The sequence below is a fragment of the Camelina sativa genome, chromosome 11 (assembly GCF_030686135.1).
Source record: "Camelina sativa cultivar CO46 ecotype springtype chromosome 11, ASM3068613v1".
Taxonomy (NCBI): domain Eukaryota; kingdom Viridiplantae; phylum Streptophyta; class Magnoliopsida; order Brassicales; family Brassicaceae; genus Camelina; species Camelina sativa.
In genome coordinates, this window is record NC_141890.1 from 33513161 (window position 1) to 33530084 (window position 16924).

The following is a 16924-nucleotide window of genomic DNA, read 5'->3' on the forward strand; positions in this document are numbered from 1 at the left end:
GTCGTCGCTTTGCCCATTTATCCGTTGCTACATGCCCGTCTGCCAGGTAAGCATGAATCTCGACGTTGAAGTTTTCCATGTTGTTCGGATTTTGTTCGGCTGACGAAGTGGGAGGCAGGTCGCCGGCATATCGATGCTTTCACTAGGATAATGCGTCAGAGATCGGGTCTGAAGTCGAGGCAAGCTTTGCCAGTGCCTCAGCTGGAACATTATTGCCTCTTGGAATTTTGATCAGTTCGAACTCGTCGAAACGCTTGGAGAGGATTCTGACGACATCAAGGTAAGCCGCCATTGGTTCACTTTTAGTATCATACTCGTTGCTGAACTGGTTGGCGATAAGCTGAGAGTCGCAGAAGGCTCAAATTCGCTTGACTCCCATTCCATCAGCGAGCTTTAAACCGGTTATTAGTGCTTCGTATTCGGCGACGTTGTTCATCGCCTGGAATCAGAGTCGGAATGATTTCTCCAGAATCTCTCCAGTCGGGGATGTCAGATGGATCCTGATCTCAGAGCCGAGGTGCGAAGAGGCTCCATTAACGTGCAAAGTCCATCTCTCATTTGAAGTTTCAGTGTGGGATAGCTCTGTGTGACCTAAAGGTAGTTCGATCAAGAAGTCTGCCAGAACCTAAGACTTGGCGGCCGGGCGGGTGCGGCACTCGATATCGTACTCGCTGAGCTCTATTACCCATTTGGTTAGTCGTCCGGACTGGTTCGGACTGTGCAAGATTGTTCGCAGAGGCTGGTTGGTCAATACGTCAATGGTCTGTGACTGAAAGTACGGGCAAAGCTTTCTTGCCGAGGTGACAACCGCCAAGGCGACCTTTTCGACTGTTGGGTAGCGTGTCTCGGCCTCGTCAAGCGACTTACTGATATAGAAAATAGGTCGTTGTTCTCCTCGATCGTCTTTGACTAGTTCCCTGCTGATAGCGGATGTTGATACGACGATATAGAGGAATAAGGTCTAACCGTGCTTTAGCTTAGCCAGGACCGGCGGAATCGATAGATATTCTTTCAGCTTGGCAAATGCGTTGTGACAGGCTTCATTCCACTCGAACTTTCCTTTAGTTTTGAGAAGTTGGTAGAACGGGAGACATTTATCAGTCAATCTTGAAATGAAGCCGTTCAGGGCGGCTATTCGACCAGTTAGTCGTTGCACTTCCTTGGCATTTTTTTGGTGCGGGTAAGTCAATTATAGCTTTGATTTGCTTCGGATTTGCTTCAATGCCTCGTTGAGTCACCAGGTAGCCACGGAATTCGCCGGACTTGACTGCGAAGGTACACTTCGCCGGATTCAGTTTCATGCCATACTTGTTCAAGGTGTCGAAACAATGTCGGAGATGTGTGATGTGTTCGTTGGCTCTCCTTGACTTGACAAACATGTCTTCAATGTACACCTACATGGTTCTGCCGAGCTGCTCTGCGAACATCTTATTAACCAATCGTTGGTAGGTGGCTCCGGCATTCTTCAAGCCGAATGGCATGACCGTATAACAATAGATCCCTCGATCAGTAATGAACGAGGTCTTTTCCCGATCGTCCTTATGCATTAAGATCTGATTGTACCCTGATAATGCATCCATAAACGTCAGAAGTTCGTTACTGGCGGTGGCTTCGACGAGCTGGTCAATTCTTGGCAGCGGGAAACTGTCCTTTGGACAAGCTTTGTTTAGGTCACTTGCCATTATTCTTTTTGATGACCACTGGGTTAGCTAGCAATTCTGGGTACTTTACTTCGAAAATTGAGCCAGCGCTGAGCAGTTTTTCCACTTCGTCATTAACTTCCTGGAGCGTTCTGGCCCTAACTTTCGCCTTTTTTGCTTGACGGGTTGATGCGTCGGGTCGGCGTTGAGCTCATGTGTTGTAACCCACCACGCGAAGGTTGCAGCGTTAGTTCTTAGAAAGAGGATTAGCTCGTTACGAATAGCTGGGGTTATCTCCGTACCTTTAATCACGCACTTCTTAACATCGGACTCGTCGATATTTACTTGCTGGATAGGAGTCGGCCTTCCATCGATCGGCGATGGGCTATCAACGCCGATCTGGCGCTTTGGTTTCTATAATTTTTTTGCCGTGCGAATCTTATATTCAAACAGAAAACATGCCCTCGCGCTCTATTGGTTACCGCGCAACGCGTACACTCCTTTTGGGGTTGGGAACTTGACGCACTGGTGGTACTTCGATGGTACCGCGTTCAACTTGTGGAGCCACGGGTCCCTAAGATGACGTTATAGATGGTAGGCTTGTCTATGACAGCGAATCGGGCGTACTGTGCTGTTCCCTCAACAAAGATCGGTAGGTCGATGGTGCCGACCGACATGATAAAATCTCCGTCGAAGCAGGTCAAAGAGTGGCACTCTGGCTTGATATCGCTCTCGCTGACTTTCATTTGTGCCAAAACGTTCTTGAAGATTACGTTTACCGAGTTTCCGGTGTCGACCAAGATTCTTGTGACTTGGCTTTCGCAGATTAGGAGTTCGACGACCAATGGGACATTATGCGCAAGGTCTAACCCTTCTAGGTCGCTGTTGTCAAAAGATATTGGCGTGTTCGGGGAGTTGATTTTCGATGGCCAAGATTTCTTCATCTCGGCTTTCTTCTTATAGTTCCTTATTGACCTGACCGAGTCGTTACACCCTGCTAGTCCGTCCATGATCATGTTTATCTGTCGTCTCGGCGTTGGGGGTGTTGTTCGAGCTGCTGATCCGTATGTGATCGCTTCTCGTGAATGATGTCGTCCGACATTTCCAACTCGTCTCCACTCTGATCATCAAGTTGTTTGGAGGCTTGATTGTTCGTCGCACCGATGTGGTAGCGAGCCTTTGGGAAAAGGGGGTTCGTCGCATCGCTTCAAGCATGAGGTCCAGTTTTGGTGCTTTGCTCATCGCTTTGTGAAATGTCGTCGCCATTTCCTGCATTTTGTCCTTAATTTCCTTTAGCTCGGCGTCTTTGACATTATTTGGTTCTTCAACCGTTGCAGTGGAGCGGAGTCCTAGGTTGTCGACCTGTATCTATGGCCTCATGGTCGTTCCGATGGTGTTAGGTCCTTCTGGATTGTGTCGAGCTGTGTGGAGATAGTTGATTTCCTCTTGTGATCTGGCTTGCGTTGTGGTCAGTGCGTCCAGGCGAGTGTTTATCCGCTGCTCTTGTTGGTCAAGGCGTGTCAGTATCCCGCGAAATAGCTTGTCAATACTGGCGATGGGTCGATCGACGAAGAGGGCAAGCTGTTCGGGGGTTTGTGTCACTTCAGTGGTCGCTGAGCTTGTTAGGTTCGTAGCTATGACGAATTCACCCGGGCTATCTGTGATCGTAGCTTTCCTCGGGGCGTCTCTAAGTCTTACAGAAAATTTCGACTTGGCTCCCCCTACCTGGCGCGCCAAATTGTTGATGTTGATATCGGTCACAATTAAAGATTTATAGCTCGGTAAAAAGGATGTCACTCGGTTTCGAGGCACAATAATTCGGACTACAACGGTAGACGATATGAATTTAGACAAGCAAAGGAAAAGAAGGAAGACGAGTTTGGAGCTCGTCGACTTGTGTTCTGGACGAGACGTTAGCTAATCACTCGTAGTTTCCGTAGTGCTTAGCTCTATATTTTTTGTGTCCTCTTTCTTGAACGTCGTATGTCCGTTTTTATAGAAAGTCGTTTTGGTTTGTCAGTTAAAAGGACCGAAATACCCCTCCTTCCTTTTAAGTGATTATTTGGGCCTTGGGAGATTCCTTCTGGATTGGGCCTTGTGTAGGGATGGGAATCCACTCCTAACAGAAGAGGAGGAGAGACAGAAGAAAGAGAGAGATGGATGAGGGAAAAGTGTTGTATGAGATGAATTGAGGGGGAGATGAGGGTTTTTCGTCGGCAATTTAGATGTTTCCGTCGAATCGCGAAAGTGAGAAAGAGACCAGACACGAAGAGGCAAAAAAAAAACATTTTTCTCCAGCCAATCAGGTGTCGACACAACCTTGATTCTTAGTGATCCTTAGACCATGTTCAGTAGTGTAATCTATGTAAGTTGCTCATAATTTTTTTTTGGTGAATGACCAGGGGATTAACCCCTAGGATTTATTAGAAAAGAAAGAAAATAGCAAATTACACTCGAGTTTGTCGATGGCTCTTAACACCATTAACATCATCCCGCAAAACAGGCTCAAGAACAAGTGGAGCCACATTCAAAGCATGAAAACCAAGAGGTAAAGAAGACGCATAGTTTGCTAATCCATCCGCCAGGCGATTAGCTTCCCTATACACGTGAGTAATACGGACTAACCAGTCCCTTGTAATGAAGCCATGGCACAACTGTACCAGGAAAGACAAAGGATGAGAATCAACTATTCCTTGTGTTAAGAAACCAACCACCATCTCCGAATCAACTTCTAACTCCAATCTCATGATCCTTCTCTCCCAAGCCGTATATAGTCCATAATACACCCCCACAACTCAGCTAAAACAGCGGAGCACCTCCACTAGAAACTTTAAACAAAATCACTCTCTACTAGAAAAACCCTATCAAGTTGCTTAATCATTAAAACCAAAATGCCATATTACACAATTTGATTCTTTGCTTTATAAGAAACAGAGATTAAAATTCATCTTACATAGAGACCAAGGCCAACACATCACTAATGTGAAAATTCATCTTACCAGAGAGAGATAGTGAAAATAACAAAAGTAACTAGGGATGAGGTTACAATCACTTAGAGCAGTGGTGTTCTTTAACAGTTGCTCATACAATTTCTAGGAAAAAAAAAAAGAAAAACAAAAAAAATTGACCGTTGCTCTGAGGAGAAGCGGAAGCAACCATTGCTCTGAGGTACGTGTCAGTTATTTTTCTTCTCATTTTCTTCTTTTCCTTTCCCCGAATCTCTCTCTTTCCTCTCTTGACGAGTGAATCGATTAATCTCACTAATTTTCGTTGATTTCTATCGATTCAAGGTGAATCGATTGATTTTTCTGGCTTAAACAAGAGGACTTTTTTGAATTTTGGAGTTTCTGTTTTCGATTTGGTGATGGCGAGTTTCGGAGGCGGTGGCGTGGAGGAACCTTCTGGAGAACCGGAGAGTCTCTCAGGGGAAGGATTGATCCTAAGTCCTTTGCTGATCGTGTTGGTAAGGGGAGGCCTCATGAGTTAGATGAGAGGCTGAACAAATCTAAGAAGAAGAAGAAGGTGGGTGATGTTGATTTGGTATTTGCTCGTGAGATTTTTGAGAATTGGTTAATCGGACTGTCACTACTGGTGTGTTTTGTAAGTAGTTTTTTGCGAATTGGTTAGACTAGAGTATGTATCTGAATCAGATGTTTCTTGAGAATTGGATAACTGGACTATCACTACTGGTGAGTTTTGTTTGTTGAGTCAGTAATTAGATCATTAATCATCTTATTATGAATCAAGTTTGATAGATTCTCAAGGAGATGAACACCTATAACAGTTCTTGAATAGCCACTTGTAGAATCAGGAGGTATACAAGAGAATCAGATTTGCAGAGGTGTCTAATCACAGTAACAGGTTCTATGGTTTGACAGAAGCAATAGATGAGAATGTGTGATTAGAGGATCTGTAAGCGGTGGAGCTTATGGAGTATTCTGTTGGTGTAGAAGAGAGACAGTTTCTTTGTTTGGCTGTGAGTTTAAGAACCGATTTCCTTTGCTTGTGAGTTTCTCTCTTCTTCTTCTTCTTCTTCTTAGAGGATGTAACTGAAACTGTTTGGTCTGCTTCCTTTGTTGCTTTTGTTGGTCTCTCAATAGTTATGTTTCTTGGATAATCCTGAATAAAGACCCTTCAAAACAATTTTCCCACCTCCACGAGCTAGCTGCCTACATCAAAAGACCAAAACAATTAGGAACTAAAGTTCAATTTTTTTTTTTTTGGTTTCCCCGTTTAGACCATAAGGACAACATGAGCTCGTAGCATACAGATAAAAGCAAGTCTAACAAAGAAACTTAAAAAAAAAAAAAAACTAAACAGTTTCACCAAAGCAAAGGATAATAACACAAGCTTAATAGTTTCTTGACCTGCCTGAAGTCTTGTCTTAATTGTATCAATTGGGTATAAAGTTGTTTCGACTACAACTCCAGCTATAAATCCCTTTGCATCACCAAAACAAACATAAGAAAAACAAAAGTAAGACAGCTGAAGCTGCCGATCTCAGGAACATAGTCTAATCACGAGGGTAGTATTTTTCAAACACAATGTTTAACAATGAGGCATAAAAAGAAATTATCTTTTCCAGGTATAAGAAATTGCAGCAAACTCAAAACCAATGGGTTCTGTTTCACCAATCGCAGATATCTGTTTCACCAATGCAGCAACAAACCAATGGGTTTTGCAGCAAACTCAAAACCAAGGAGGTACAAACAAAAAAGAGTAAACCTAGACAAAGACCACAACAAACAGGACAAATAGGTTCCTTAACACACTACAAAAGCCAGACACTGAGACCATATCACAAAACGTTCATCAAACCAACCTAACATACTTTACTAAAATTAAAAAAAAAAAACACACACATATTTCTATATGAATCGACGATTTCAAAACCCAAATTCATCAAATTGTTTTACACACAGATGGGTATTGTTCGAAATCCAGATAAATCAAAAACGAACCTGGATTTATTGAAAAGCACAACAAGGATTCTCACAATGTAAAGAAGGAGAAGAGGCTGGTTCACCGGGAATGTAATTGGCAGCGACGGAAGACGGTTCGCCGGAGGTGTAATAGACAGCAACGTTGGGTATCTGCTGAAGACGGCACACAAGCACAAAGGAGTGATTTTTCTCCAAACCCTTAGTCACTAATCGTTTATTCTCTCCGAATTTCAAAGAAGGGATCAAAGTAGAAGAACTGGTTAATCGCATCGCCAATTGAGAGAGAGAGAAAGAAAGAGATTCATCGGTTCGTCGAGATGGGAGAGAGAGTCGGGAAAAGAAAAGAAGAAAATGAGAATTTTTTTTATTTTTTTTGTATTTTTATTTTAAGATACATCCAATTATAAGCTGCCATCTACTGTTCTTGAAGAGTTTTTTTAAGAGTTTTTCAGATGCTTAGATGAACAACCCTCCTAAATTACTCACATATTAATTAATTATATAATTAATACTAAATTAATTAAAGTATATCTAGGAGAATTTAAGCAAAATTATCTTTCCACTAAAGAACTCTAAAGAAGGTTGCTCAATCATTTAAATAATAATTTTTTAATTTCTGTTTATTAATTATCAAACTTTAATTTTTAAGATAATCAATCAAAGTATATACTCTATCTATGTATAAGAGTGTGAAATGAAGAAGGGACACTCATAATATATAATTGGTCTTTCCTTTTTGCCAAGTTTCTTGATGAATGGTGAATTAAAACAAACATTGCATTGCATGATGGATGGATTAACAGAACACAATCAAGAACATTCATAATAGAGAAGTCGAATTGTAACTAAAGTTTATTTTGTTGATTGCAGCGATAGCTTGATGGTCATAATTCTAACAAAAGAGTAAAGAAGAGTTTCCCATCAAAACTTGCATAGTATATAGCATAGATTCACGTAAACTACAAGGACAAAAAAAGAGTTTCGGATCAATACAAGGACAAAAAAACCCCTACAAATTTCAACCTAAACTACAAAACAAACATCTACAATGTAAAGGATACCAACTTTTGTCATATTTGGTTCTTGAACTAAACGTTATATAGAACTAAAAAGGCCCACAGAGTTCCGTTCCTTCTTAAAACTAGCAAAAGGAACTATCCTCAAGTAAGACCAAGAAGCAAGCAAAGATAGTTACAGACCTGCACGTTTTGGAAGAGGCTAGACTCCATAAGACTTCTAGTGGTGGAAGGGTCAGTGTCGGAATGTGTAGATGAGCATATCAGAAACTTGTGTAAAGTGCGGAATGCTAGTTCAGTTTCTGAGCTCCATGGAGGCAACCATTTAAAATCCGAAACCTATACCAAGCATTCCTGCAACAAATCCCAGCAGATTTGCTGTTATCACCTCCACTCAAAGCGTTGGAATTAACAGAGCATTGTACCAGAAGATCAAGCTTCAACGCTTTCAAAGCAAGTGGATCAAAAACCACAGGATGAAACTTCTGACCCATCTCAAGAACAGATTTCCTCTTCTCAAGCTCCCCACTCAACATAAGCTTATTCAACAAACCCATTAACCAATGCAGCGCAAGCAAACGGAAAACAAGATAGATCTGAGTCTCCTTAGAAAATAGCATCGGATCAAACAAAGAAATCATCCCCAAGAACTGAACTCTCAGCATAGAAGCCTATAACTCCAATGCTGATGCAAGTGGCACAACCATACCCATAAACTCCATCATAGCACAAGACGTAAACAAATACGGAGATTCCAACATGAAAGCCAGCGTAAAGGATACCAACTTTTGTCATATTTGATTATCACTAATGTTACTACATTCACATGACCTTGTTGAGCAATACAAACCATTCATTTCAGCCATGGCCCGGTTCCTTTCACTTTCCTCTGCCAATTTAACAAATCCATAACCTTTTGATCGCCCAGTAACAACCTTGGCACCTCTAACTGAAGATACTTGTAATTGTAACTATTTTAAGAAATCTGCAAATCCAAATTCGACATCACTTAATCTACTTAAGCTAATCCCAAGATCAGAATTTTCCAACCAAAATGCAATACTGCTATTGAGCTTTAGTTAGCCATAAACTCTAACAAGAGATTGCAAACAAAGGAGCTACCTCGTCATGGCTTTTAGGCCATGGAACCGGCTGACGGTAACCTTTAGGAGGCGGAACCAAGCAATTCAAGCCTTTACCTTTCGCAGGACAGTGACGCTCGACTGTAACCTTCTCCGTCTCAGCCACCACCGACGGAGGCGGTTGCGTTGTGGCGGGGATTTGATACGAAGACCTCCGGGATCGAGCTGCCGTCGTTGTCACAGCATAAGAAACCTACGCCGTCGTTGGTGGTGAGAACTGAAGCGTCAAATCTTAGGGTTAACCCGACAACCCTCCGTCATCGTTGGTCGTTGGTCGTGAGAACTTCCAATCGCCGTTTGTATCGAGAGAGAATCGGGGAAGAAAGAAAAAGAAAATGGAAAAAAAAAATTCTTTTTATATTTATGTATCTACGAATGAGAATACGCCACGTAGCGTTGCTCATAGGATTGCTTCAGATGCTTCCCAGAGAATCCATTATGGCCTAAATGGATCGGTAAATATAATTTTTATTCAGTTTTTGGGTCTCAAATGGTTGAGCAACCATGAGAGTAATTTCTAGTAAAGATGTTCTTAGAGGAGAACGGATTAACCATTGCTCAAAAAAATAATAATAATAATATTTTAATATTTAACTAATTAAAAACTGACAGATGTTTAAAATGTACGAGAAACGTTGCTATCCTGGGTAACTTCAGCATCGATTTTTCCTTTTTCTCTTCTTTTTATATTCTTTTATTAAAGAAATTTGGAAAAGCAACTATGAATAAAGATGATCTTACTTGAGCAAAGATTCACAACAATCTGGACCTTTTCTTTTATGTTTTTCGATTTATTTTTGGTCTAGAAATTCATTGAGCAGCCCATTAATAATTGCCACTGGACATGCTCTTAAACATCTAACATAAAGATCGATCACTAGTTAAATTTGTTTTTTTTCATTAATATGATTTATTTTTAAGCTTGTGTTATTATCCTTTGCTTTGGTGAAAGGATAGTTTTGCTCGGTTGTATGATTGTGAGCTGATAAGGAGAACAGGCCAAATACGGTGCAAGATGTGAAATTGATAAGCGCGGGTAGAGATTGCAGGAGTCCAGTCTGTAATCTCTCAAGTGCTATCACCATAATGCATGTAATAATTCAACATCAGGTTATTGAAAAGGGTAAACTTGATTTAATCGATTTTTTGATGATTCAGAAGCACTGTTTGATAACCTCATTGGTCAAGTAAAGTTAAAAAGCTTTGGAGATTCAGATTCTGTTCTTGAGCCTTTTTTTTTTGTCAAACCCATTAGAGGGAATTTTAATTAAACTGGAATCATAATTGTTAAGTTACAAACCGGATAAATAGCTAACTTAGCAAGTTCATCAGCCCGACAGTTGAGTTTACGATTAACATACAAAAATAAATTTCAACAAAAGAAAAGGATAGAACTAAGATATCGTGGAGAATTTCATAGAGCTCCTTCGATGGAGACTCTGAAGTGATGGCTTTGATCAGCATATGTGAATCTGAAGCCAGAGAAAGTTTTTTGAAGCCAAGATCTAGGGCTTGCTGTAGAGCCAGGGATATTGCAATCGTTTCTGCTAAAATCGGAGAGGCTACATTTGGCGCTGATGCTTGGTTCGGAATCTCCAAAGATCGGAAATAATCAGTAAAGACCCATCCAAAACCTGCATCCTGAGACTCAGTTCTCCATGCCGCATCTATGAAACAAGAGATAGTGTCCAGTCCGAGATCTGGCAGTTGGGGTTCTCGTCGGGGTTCATTAGTCGGGGATTGCAGTAATTGAGCAGCGATCCACTTGCGGGCACTGATGATTTCCTGAGATACGATCTCCTACAGTGAGGTTTGCTTTTGTTCAAATATATTTTTGTTTCGAGTTGTCCAAATATTCCAGAGTATCCAAGGGGGCAAAGTGTCCAAACCAATACCCACTGGTGGCAAGTTGATTCCTGAATTTACTAACTCAAGTCCCATTTGTAGGTTGGTGATTCGGTTGGGATCAATTGTAACCTTGAACGGTGTTTTCTCCCAAACCTGGAGGGCAAAAGGGCAATGGAAAAAGAGGTGTAGGGTTGATTCCGCTTGGAGGCAGTGGGGACACGTCACAGAAGGGTTCACTCCCTGGATCTTCAGGTTTTCCCCTACTGGTAATGCTTCGTGCATAGCTTTCCTTAAGAAAAACTTAAGATTTTGAAGACATTTGATATTCCAGATTCCTTTGTACCAATTAAAAGGGGTGGTTGCAGGTCGATTGGATGTTAGATCTTTCTCCTTTTGGGATGCGGCCAAGTATCCTGACTTTGCAGTATAAATTCTTGAGTTGGTAAGTAGCCAGAGGTGGCCATCTTTGGCTCCTTTTTTGCTTGGTCGTAGAACAAGTATCTATTTTTCATAAGCCGGTAGCAGTGCCTTGAATTTCTCATGATCCCATGTTTTTGTGTTAGGACAGATAAGGCTACTTACCCGAAGGTCAGCAGACGACTTTGTAGGTGGTCCCATGGGAATGATTCTCTGTGAGAGAGAAATCCATGGTTCGTACCACAACAGAGTCTCTTGTCCAGTTCCCATTACTTTTCCAAGATGGGGCTTCAGCAGGTCCCGGTCAATACATATTCCTCTCCAACCGTGTGAAGCTGAGTTTGGAACGCAGCAATCTAAGAAGGAGGTAGAACTGCAATATTTTCCCATAAGCACTCTTGCTAACAAACTGTTTGGTCGAGTAAAGATTCGCCAGCTGATCTTCGCAAGGAGGACATCATTAAATTTTGGTATGTCTCTAAAACCTAACCCTCCCTCCTTTTTTACGTTTGTTAGATTTGACCATGCCACCCAGCTAATCTTCTTGTTTTCTTCAGAGGAATCCCACCGAAACCTCATAAGCATGGATTGAATTCTTTTAGAGAGAGATCCTGGGATTTTGAAGCAAGACATTGTGTACGTTGGCATAACAGAAAGCACAGATTTTAACATGGTTGTTTTTCCGGCAGTAGATAATGGTCTCGAGGCCTAGCTCCGAGATCTTTGGCGGATACGGTCTGTGATCAGGTTAAACATATCTCTCTTTTTCTTTCTAAAAAAACTCAGGGAGTCCTAAATATTTGCCTAACCCTCCTACCCTTTGGATTCGTAGGATGTGCTGAGCTTTCTCTTTAACCTCTTCTGGTGTTTTAGCAGAGAAGGTAATTGCTGATTTACTTTTGTTTATAAGTTGTCCTGAGGCATGTTCATATTTCTGAATGATAATCATTAACATCCTGGAACTTTTTTGATCTGACCGGCAGAAGAACATCATGTCGTAAACAAAGAGAAGATGATTCACTCATGGGTTCCTTTTTGTTGAGGCATGTGATACAAGCCAGAGAGAACTTCACTGCAAAGGATAAAAAGATAGGGGATAAAGGGTCCCCTTGTATAAGTCCTTTTGAGGGGGTGAGTTGACCCTGGGCTGCTCCGTTGAGAAGGAAGGAATAGGAAACTGTAGCAACACACTACCTGATCCATTGGATCCATTTCTGGTGGAATCCCATCCTTTCCATGACTGATGTGATAAACTCCCATTCTAGCCTGTCGTAAGCTTTACTCAACACCGTTTTAACAGCCATATAGCATCGCTATTTGGCTCATGAGGTTTTGAGATAGTGTAGACTTTCGTGTGTGATTAGTATATTATCATTAATGGCTTTCTGCGGTACAAAGGCTGACTGATTTTATGAGATTATTGCATGTAGAACAGGTTGGAGTCGCCTGGATAAGAGCTTGGATATTATCTTATAGAAGACAGAGCATAGAGCGATAGGTCTGTAATCCACCATTACTTTCGGGCTTTGAAATTTCAGAATCAGTCTTATATACGTATGATTCATGCTTGTGATGGAGGCATTATTGAGGAAGAAATCTTGGACCTCATACACGACTTGTGGACCGATTGTATTCCAGTGGGATTGGAAAAAGCTATCTGAGAAGCCATCCGGACTAGGTGCTTTATCAACATGTATTGCAAAACAGGCTTTTTTACTTCTTCGGGTGATGGGATATGTAAACCTTCATTTGTTTCTGATGAAATACAGGGTTGGATAGCCTCGTGCGCTAGGGAGGAGTGATCACCTTCCTGAGATGTGAATAGTTTTTTTAAAATACTTAAAGATAACAGAGAGGATCTTCTCTTCTTCGTAATGAGGTAAACCCTCCTCGTCCTCTATCAGGGAGAATTTGTTCACTGTTGTTCTCCCTCTGGTCACCACATGAAAATAACTGGAGTTTTGATCACCAAGGGCTAACCAGAGGTTTCTACTTCTCTGTTTCTAGAATTCTTCCTCAGCTTTGTAGGCCTTGAGGAGGGCGAGGTTGATATTGGATATAGAGGAGGGTTCTGAAGCCGGATCAGCCATCAATTCATCCAGATTTTGTCTATACTCCTCTATGAGCTGTTGACTGTTTTGATGCTTCCGCTTTGTCCAAGTAATGATTTCTCTGCGGCATCGGTTTATCTTTTCTTCAACAGTTTCAAAACAATCATGAATCCATGCAGCTTGAATCAAAGAGTAAATTTCATCATTCCATTTTAATCTCCAATCATATCTGAAAATGCCTTTTTCTTCTTTTTGGTGAGATCGAGACAGGTGAGAAGTGGTCGATGATCGAATCACTCAAAACGCAGATAAGTACTATGACTAAAAGTAAACATTTCTGCCCATGCGCTATTTGACATCGCCCTATCTAGTCTGCAATGAACTAGATGATCATGTCTCATACCTCTCCATGACAGAAAATTCCCAGAGTGACGTAAGTCATAAAGGTCACATTCGGATATGAAGGAGCGGATGTCTACAAAGGTAAATTCTCGTCGCACAGGACCTCCTTGCTTCTCAGATGCGTCGATTATATCATTAAAATCCCCGTAAGGAACCAAGGGTCCTCACGCGTGGATCCCAAGAGCGTAAGTTGATCCCAAAGAGCTTTCCTCTTTGATCTTTCTAGTTCTCTATAAAAGAAAGTGGCAGAAAACTTCTTCCCGGCTGTTGCTATCTGAGTATCAATGAAGTTAGTGCAGGTAGCTAGAATCGTTATCTCAACATCACTTTCCAATATAAAGCAAGGCCGCCTTCTCCTGGACTATGAGGTGGAACAATATGGTGTGAAGAAAAGTTCATCCAGTGTAAGGTTTTTTCCACAAACTCATCTGGATTTTTGGTTTCCATGAGGAATAAAATATCTGGTGAGATAGTGGAATGTATCTCATGTATCAGTTTGCTTGTTATGGGATTCCCCAACCCACAACAATTCTAGCTCAGAAGCTTTAAGGAAGAGGAATTGGTGGATTGTGAAAATCCACCTTCTTCTTCACCAAGGATGGTATTAGTGATCCTTTGGGCTTGCCACCCTGATTCATATCCTTGTTTTGGGATCCCTTTGGTTTTGTAGGTCTATGGATGTTTGGATTCCCTGGAGAAGCACTTTTCGAGGTGGAGCCTCGCTGGTGAGAGAATTACTTTGGGGAGCCATTGGCCAAGTTCCTCTTCTGACTTTTGCCCCCTACTAACTTCATTGCTTGTTTTGTAGGAGGCTTTGCAAGGGGAGGTCTACCTATACCTCTCTTGGAACTGGTTCTAGCTCCATCCTCTGGAATAGGATTAAGGTCACCTACAGAGAGCCTAACATGGATCGAGGTCGAAGTCTCCAGTGGGAGTGGAGATTGGACCGGAGATGAAGAGGTGGCTGCTTGGATAATTTTATCTGCGGTATCTGACATCAGGTTTCTTGCTTCAGCCTGGATAACTCTTTGTTTACGAGCCGCACTCTCGGTAGCGTCAGCACATGTTATGTATTGAACAATGACTTCCCTTAGTTCACTCATCACATGGTCTTTTGATGGTGCAGGCTGTTGCAGATGCTCCTCTACGGGAACCCGAGACATACCGCCCATGGTTGGTGAAGGAGGGGGAGGAGTATTGGGATCCTGAATCCTTTGATCCCTCTCCAGGGGAGGGCGTTGTGGTCGTGATGAGTTTCATCTTTCATGGTAAGGTTCCACGAGCGAGGGATTTTTCTCCCGCCATTGAAAGTTCTTCTTAGGTTGTCCCGTAGATTCTCGGGATTGGTGAGTTTGCGGGTAGAGCTCTCGGCTTGAGGATCGACCTTTATATGGGTGGTTTCTTTCAGGGATCCTTCTATTGACTTCATAGTCCTGACTCCTATACGGCTGAGAGATGGTAGGTGAAACACCTCTAGATTCTGAATAGCTAACGTTTTCTTTTGGGGATCTAAAGTTGTCCTAAGGGGTATAAACTTGTAACGCCCCGACCGCCACCTCTCAGTGGGCCCTATGTCCAATCCTAGTCTATGGTCCCACTTTTCTTAATGGGCCTCATGTCCTCTCACTAGGCTCGTGAGCCCATCCATATTTGACGGCCGATTTACTACGTCCGGGAGGCTTTAAAGACTTGTTACCGTTCCTACAAATAACCACATGATCTTTTCCTGTGTTTTGTCCTCACTCGCATAGTTCCGATAGTCACTTCCCGGAAGGTCACCCATCGTGAGACTACTCCAGCTTAAACATGCTTAACTCTAGAGTTCTCTCAGGACCCTTGACCGAAAAGATAAGTGCATTTTGGTGACATAGGTGGCCAAATCAATTCTTTTAAACCTCTCCGCAAGTCTCTGAAACCGGGGTGTCACATTTCACCCCCACTAACAGATCGCAACATCCTTGCTGCGTACCTAGACCGTCACCCCCGACGGTGTAAGCCCACTCAACTCCACACTCGTCTGGGTTCGGCTCTGATACCACTTGTAACGCCCCGAGCGCCACCTCTCAGTGGCCCCATGTCCAATCCCAGTCCATGGGCCCACTTTCCTTAATGGGCCTCATGTCCTCTCACTAGGCCCGTTAGCCCATCCATATTTGACGGCCGGTTTGCTACATACGGGAGGCTTTAAAGACTTGTTACCGTCCCTACAAATCACCACATGATCTTTTCCTGTGTTTTGTCCTCACTCGTACAGTTCCGACAGTCACTTCCCGGAAGGTCACCCATCCTGAGACTACTCCAGCTCAAGCACGCTTAACTCTGGAGTTCTCTCAGGACCCTTGACCGAAAAGATAAGTGCACTTTGGTGACATAGATAGCCAAATCAATTCTTTTAAACCTCTCTGCAAGTCTCTGAAATCGGGGTGTCACAATTATACCCCCACCAAGACTGTCACCCCCGATAAGGTGAGTCCACTAGACTCCACACTCGTCTGGGTTTGGCTCTGATACCACTTGTAAATAGGGGCATTAGTGGGGGTGAATGCCGTACCAGAACCGGACAAACCATACGTGGTGAACAGGGACGCATCTGGACAGGGATTAGGGTGTGTACTGATGCAAGGTGGGAGAGTGATTGCTTATGCTTTTCGACAGTTAAGGAAGCATGAAGCAAACTACCCAACACATGATTTGGAGATGGCGGATGTGGCGTTTGCACTAAAGATTTGGATATCCTACTTGTATGGTGGAAAGGTGCAAATATACATTGGAATGAGAATTCTGTGACGGTGGATTAACCAGAGGTTCTTCTTTTGTAGGCTGCAGACCCAGACAGCTCTTCCTCTCATGAGTTAGGCGGAAGCAGAACGAACAAGTGTTCTTTAGGTTCTTGTATTCGAGGGTTATCAGAGCTTCACTGCCATATGGGAATTCCACGATAGTATCCTTGATGAGTGGTTTGAGCCATCAACAGAGACTCGTATTTTTGCCGCTTCGTTAGTTATTTCCATTTCTTCAAGTTTACTTAACTCGTCTCCAATAGTCTTGAGCATTTCCTCCTGCCAGTAGTGTTTAGGGAGACCTTGAGCTACTATCCAGAAGGGAAGGATGGAAGGGTAGGTGTCAGAGATGACCAGTTCCCATTTCTGAAGTAAGGTTACACAAGTTTAACAGTTTGAGGGAGAGAGGATCATACCTTGATGTCGTACTTTCCTCAAAGAAGCGAAGGTACCAGGGCGAGGCAGGGGAGAAATTGAGAGCTCCGGTGGGGATTTTTCGCCGGTGCACTGCTCTTATCCAGTGGTTAAAGTCATAAGCGCGTAAAAAACCGGTGGATATTGCTATTTTTAGTAAAAACTAGTAGGTGAGATCCGGTTTTTTGAAAGTTGACTTCTTCTTCTAGGATTCATTGGGAGTCGGGCCTAGGAGCTTTTTTTAGTAATTACTTCATTCGCGTTGAAGATG

General features: G+C 42.6%; 2 long non-coding RNA genes across 2 annotated transcripts; one reads left to right on the forward strand and one right to left on the reverse strand.

The window, feature by feature from the left end:
- The first annotated feature begins 4674 nt into the window (after nt 1-4674).
- Nucleotides 4675-5791, forward strand: LOC147934748 (uncharacterized). The gene is made up of 3 exons (XR_015570683.1): nt 4675-4808; nt 4931-5162; nt 5502-5791. It is a non-coding gene; the product is annotated as an uncharacterized LOC147934748 (long non-coding RNA).
- LOC109127473 (uncharacterized) lies at nt 5356-6976 on the reverse strand. The gene is made up of 2 exons (XR_015570682.1): nt 6602-6976; nt 5356-5809 (listed from the first exon to the last, which is right to left on the reverse strand). It is a non-coding gene; the product is annotated as an uncharacterized LOC109127473 (long non-coding RNA).
- Between the last annotated feature and the right edge of the window lie 9948 nt (nt 6977-16924).